Source organism: Phragmites australis, chromosome 4, assembly GCF_958298935.1.
Source record: "Phragmites australis chromosome 4, lpPhrAust1.1, whole genome shotgun sequence".
Lineage (NCBI taxonomy): Eukaryota > Viridiplantae > Streptophyta > Magnoliopsida > Poales > Poaceae > Phragmites > Phragmites australis.
The window spans coordinates 2498973-2504972 of record NC_084924.1 but is presented as its reverse complement, the minus strand read 5'-3'; positions in this window follow the sequence as shown (position 1 = coordinate 2504972).

Below are 6000 nucleotides of genomic sequence, written 5' to 3'. Positions count from 1 at the left end.
CGGGTGAAGAGCTCCGGTACGTCGTGCAGTTGCAGTTCCGCGCATCCAACAACATGACGGAATATGAAGGTCTCATCGCCGGCCTCCGGGCTGCGGTGGGGCTCGGGATTCGTCGCCTCCTGGTTAAAGGGGACTCCTAACTGGTCGTCAACCAGGTGTCCAAGGAGTACCAGTGCACGGATCCTCAAATGGCGGCGTACGTGGCTGCGGTCAGGAAGCTCGAGAGGCGCTTCGATGGCCTGGAGTTGCGGCACATTCCTCGCCGCGACAACACTCTGGCCGACGAGCTCTCCCTCCTGGCCTCCTCACATGCGCGCGTCCCTACCGGAGTCTTTGAAGAAAGACTCGCACGGCCTTCCGTCCTGCCTGCCGAACAAGATGAAGGGGAAACCTCGAACTCAATTCAGGGGACCCCAGCGGTGCCCTCAGTGGGAAGCCCCGTCAGGGCACCGCCGTCCGGCGAGTGCGCTGTGCTTGCCGAATGTTCTCAAGATGCCTCGTGGATGTCTGATATCCGATGGTACTTGAAGGAAAAGTTCCTACCCGAGGATGAGGCGTCTGCCGAAAGAGTTGCTCGGCAGTCCAGACGCTATGCCATAGTAGATGGGGATCTCTACCGGCGTAGTGCAGGAGGTGTCCTCCTGAAATGCATCTCCCGGGCTGAAGGCGGCGATCTTCTCGCTGAGGTCCACGAGGGCGAGTGCGGTGGCCATTCATCGTTCCGCACGCTGGTCGAGAAGGCCTTCCGGCAAGGTTTCTACTGGCCTACAGCTCTCCAGGATGCTTCCGAGCTGGTTCGGCGCTGCAGGGCGTGCCAGTTCCACGCAAAGTAGATTCACCAGCCAGCTCAGGCTCTTCATACCATTCCCCTGTCATGGCCTTTCGCGGTCTGGGGTTTGGACATTCTGGGTCCATTCCCCCGAGCAATCGGGGGCTATGCATACCTATATGTCGCCATCGACAAGTTCACCAAGTGGCCGGAGGCGGTCCCAGTCATCAAGGTGACCAAAAACACGGCGCTCCAGTTTATCCGCGGTATCACCAGCCGCTTTGGCGTCCCGAACCGGATCATTACCGACAACGGCACCCAGTTCACGAGTGCCCTGTTCGGGGACTATTGCGAAGACCTCGGCATCAAGCTCTGCTTCGCCTCCGTCGCTCATCCTCGGAGTAACGGGCAGGTCAACCGCGCCAACGCGGAGATACCGAAGGGCCTCAAAACCTGGACCTATAACGTGCTCGCTAAGCACGGGAAGGGATGGGTGAACGAGCTGCCAGCCGTGCTGTGGGCTAATCGGACTACGCCAAGCCGTGCCACCGGGGAGACTCCGTTCTTCCTCATCTACGGCGCCGAGGCGGTCCTCCCCTCCGAGCTCACTCTGGGCTCCCCTCGAGTGCATGCGTATTCTGAGGGTGAGCAGGAGCAACAAAGGCGCGATGACGTGGACTACTTGGAAGAGCGCCGGCGGTGTGCCGTCGTCCGGGCGGCTCGGTACCAGCAGAGTCTGCGGCGTTATCATCTCCGCCATGTCCGGGCCCGGTCTCTCGAGGTGAGGGACCTAGTTCTCCGACGCGTCCAGTCGCGCGAAGGAATGAATAAGCTATCCCCTGTGTGGGAAGGTCCTTTCACCGTGATCGCGGTCCCGCGGGCAGGTTCTTTCAGGTTGGCGACAGAGGAAGGACAGCCACTCCCGAACCCGTGGAACATCGAGCATCTCCGGAGGTTCTACCCGTAGATGATCGTGCTCGCGGCTCAAGTCAATCAGGCCGGGGGCTTCCCCCGGCCCAAGCAGTCCGAGGGCTCCACCCCTTGGGTAAGTCGCCGTCGCCCAACCTTGTAAACATTGCACATTCAGTATTTCAATAGGCAATCGCTATATCGAAATATTTTTCTGGATTCCGTATGTTTAATCTGTCTGGTGAGGTGCTCGGTTGTGCGAGAAAAAGTTCGCTCTCTCATTTTCCCCGCTGATAAAAGAATCCCAATCGGTATGCATGCGAGCAGTCGCCGCTGACTTACGTCCGGCATGGTAGGCTGTGGTGTTCGGTGTCGTGGTAGGCTCCCGGGCACTACCGAGTTTCGGGGTGCTCTGGGTAATCCCATCACTCGAGCTGCTCGAGTAGTCCGGAGCTCAGGCCCCCGGAGCGGGCTGTCGGTGCTCGGTCTGGTCTGTCATACCCGGGCGCCACCGAACCATAGGACCTTTGGGTTATGCCTCTGTCCGCTCTTGTCCACCGGTTTGGGTATTCAAGAGGTCTCGGGTCGAAAACGAGAGCAGTCTATAACAAGTACCGCACTAACAGAGCGCACCAGACAAAGAAATTCTATATTCTCTCTTAAGTCACAGGCCGACAATCAAAGAGCAGTTCGACTGCGAGGGCTTCAATGCCCCGGTCTCCGGTCGGCCCCAAGGGTCCTCGGGTGGTCCTACCACTTAGGCATGAGTGGTCGAGATCACCCGACCCCGGGAGCCTCGTGTGCCTCTGGGCGCTCGGGCGCTCCGCTGAAAGAACCAAGTCCCCAGGCACCCCGAGCTCGGAAGCACACCCCTCCTGGATCGGTTGGCCGGAAGGCCGACAGCTGTTCGGTGAGTGGTTATATTCAGACAAGTCTGCTTTCAGTAAATTTATGTTCCCGAGTCATTCTCGGGGGCTCTCACGCTTTAATCTGTTCGGCGAGGTGATCTCCTCGCACGCAAAACCCTGCCGCGTGTCTACTTTTTCCTGGAACGACAGAACGGTTTGTAGAAAGGAGTACCGCGCATACGGTAATGTCTGACCGAAGCCCTTCGTGGTGGTCGTGGTGTTCGGTCCGCTTTTAAGGACCTCGAGCACTACCGAGTCCTTGGGTGTCCTGGGTAATCCTATCGCTCGAGCTGCTCGAGTATTCCGGAGCTCAGGCCTCGAGGGCGGGCTGTCAGTGCTCGGTCCGGTCCGTCTTAAGCCAGGGCACCACCGGATCACGAGGACTCTTGGTCACATTTTCGCCCACACGCGTCTCCCGTCTACTAACTGAGTGGTCGCGAAGTGAAAAAGTGTTCACCGGGCACGGCGTGTTCCGTGCTGGATCGATCTATCTCCTGAGCAAGGAAGTTTGTGTCTTTGTTTCTTAACTTGGACAATACGGACTCGCGAGAGCTCGAGGGTTGACTGCACCAACAACAGCGATCGGGACAACTTTGTTCTCGGGGATGGGAAGGTCGGGAACGGCCCGACTGAGTACTCCCCGGGACTTCAAGGCAAAACATCAGAAGAAACATCAAACACTCAGAGAAATTAGAGTTGCGAGCCCAAAGAAAAGCTGTCATTATATTCACAAGGCATATACAAAGCGTTTCTAAGGGATCACTCCTATATTTACATTCATCAAGACAACAAAAGAAAGAAACAACTACAAAAAGATCTAGTCTGCGGCGGAGGCGTCAGCTGAGTCCTCTGAGTCGTCCCCGGGGGCTGGCGGCGGCGGCACCTCCCGCCTGAAGCCGGCCGCCACCACGGCGGTGGTACTCCGGACCGCTTCCCGGGCGGCCTCTCCCTCAGCTTCGACCACTCCCTCCCGCGCCGGCTCCAGCGGGAAGTTCGGGTCCCTGCTTCGGTACCAGGCCAGGACGTGCTCGGCCACTGCATGTGCCAAGCCACGTCCCTCCCGGGCGGCAAGTTCTTGGACCGCCCAAGGCAGGGCCTCAAGGCGCTCGCAGACCTGCTGGAGCCCCAGCACTTGTCGTGCAGGGCTGTCGCTCTTCTGGTCTTCAACGAGCCACCCAGACCGCCCTTCTCTACGGCCCGCCGCATCTGCCGAAGTATATCCTCCAGCATATGCTGCAGGTTGACCCGCGAGACAAAAGCGGTCTCGAGCTTCTCCTTGGCGGCCCGCAGCTGCGCCTCAAGTCCCTGGTCCCCGGTCGGACCAGAAGAACCGCCAACGGCTGCGGGGCCGGTAGCCTGCTTCGTCTTGGCCACCATCTCGGATAAGGCGCGTTCACGGGCGGTCAGTTCCGCCTCGTGCTTCGCGTTCTCCTCCGCCCTTGTAGCGGCGATGGCTGCCGCCACAGCAGCCTCGCCCTCCCGACGATTCAGTTCGCCTTCTCGGCGACTCAGCTCGCCCTCCCGCCGGGCCAGCGCGTCCTCCTGCTGGGCCACCGAATCCTCCCGAGCGCCGAGGTCTGCCGCCGACAGCTCATTATCCACCTCCCGAAGGGAGACGTCCCCCTCCTAGCGGCAGATGTCCTCTCTGATTTTTCGGAGGTCGTCTTCCCAATGCTGGAGGTCGGCGCGCGTCTTCTCGGCCGCGCCCTCCTGGCGGGTCAGCTCGGCTTGCCGCTCCTCCGCCGCCTGCTCCCGAGCTGCGACTGCCGCCTCCCTCTCCTGCGCCTGCCCCATCCTGGCAAGGGCCTCGGCAGCCTGCTGCCTCGACGCCTCAGCCAGGCGGGCGGCGTCTTCTCGTTCCCGCGCGGCTTCCGCGCGGGTGTCTTCTAGTGGCTTTTGCTCCCGCGCGGCCGCCGCGCGGGCCTCCTCCTGGGCGCCAGCCAGCTGCGCCTTCTCCGACGCCAGGCGGGCGCGCTCGGCCTCGAGCTCCTCCTCCTTGGCGTTCACCGCCGCGCCCAGCCGCCCAACCGCCGCCTGGACGCCTTCGATGGCGGCCAGGAAAGGGTCGGCGGGCTGGCCGGGCACCGGTGGGGCCCAGGCCTCCCCGCAGATTGCCTCCAGGGGGCCCGAGCTCTCCGCAGGGCCCCGCACCACCATCCGCCCCCGGGCTCTGCCTGCCCGGGGTAGGCTCCGCCCGCGCCGAAGACTCGGACGGCGGCCGTGTTCCTGCATCGGCCGCCACGTCCGCCGGCCCTGGCAAAACTTCCACCTCCACCGTCGTCCGCCCCGGGCTCTCCGCGCCCGGGGTAGGTTCCGCCGGTGCCAAGGATTCGGACGGTTGCTCCGTCCTCCTCTCGGTCGCCGCCTCCGCCTCTCTCCCAGTGGCCGCCACCACAATTGGCGCCTCCGTCGTTCCTGTGCCCGCCTCCGTCGACGCGGCCGGCGGGCTCGGCTCTGGCCTTGGCGCCTGTGCCTTTTCCGTCGCAGTAGCGCCCGCAGCCGGCCTACGGGAGATAGATGAAGAATGTCAAAACTCAGTTCGGACAAGAAACGCCCAGGAAAGAGCAAGAAAGGAGACTCACCGGTACTGCCACTTGGCCGCTGGGAGCCTGAAGTCCGGGTCCGGCGGCGCCGGCCCGGATTCCTCCCGCCGCCTCTTCCGCTGGGGGCTCGGCGGGGCCGCTGCGCGGGTCTCAGGTGCCGCTGCGCGGGTCTCAGGCGCCGGCGCAGGCCCCATCCGCACCAGCCGCGGCTCCAGCACCGGGAATGCCGCCGCTGCCGTCAGCGACGGCGTAGAATCCGGCACTAAAATCAAGGCTCGGGGATGCTTTCCCCGGTCCCCCGGTGCCACCTCCACGACGGTTTCGGAGGCGCCCTCCTCTCTGACACGGCGGCTGCTGCCTGCGGCGGCCCCGTCGCCAGCCCGCGCCGAGTTGACAGTGGCCTCCTCCCCAAGTAGCTCCTCCAACCTGGGGAGTTCGGAGACCTCGGGACTCCGGCTTCTCGGCCGGTCCACGGGCCCCTGGGCGTCGAACTCCGGCAGCCGCGCCATGATTGCCACCCGGTCGGGGTTGGCGCAGAGTGCCATCTCCGGCCACGGGAGTTCCGCCCGGCCCATGTCCTCCGTTCGGTGATCACCCGCGTCATTCCCCGCAGCTCCGCCGGGCCCAGGTCCCAGCTCGCGCCGATCTGGGTCCTGGTGATGTCCTCCGGCCCGGTGTAGAACCAGCTTGACGGGCCCGCTCTCGCAGAGGCGCCAGCCGACGGCGCAGGAAGTCCACAACCACCATGACGGAGGTCAGCCCGGACTCGCGCAGCTCCAGGATGCGCTCCAGCACCGGCTTCAGCCTCGCGTCTTCTGGCGGCGGCACCTCCCACGTCGACCTCCGAGGTTCCGCCGCCGCCTCTGGCAGT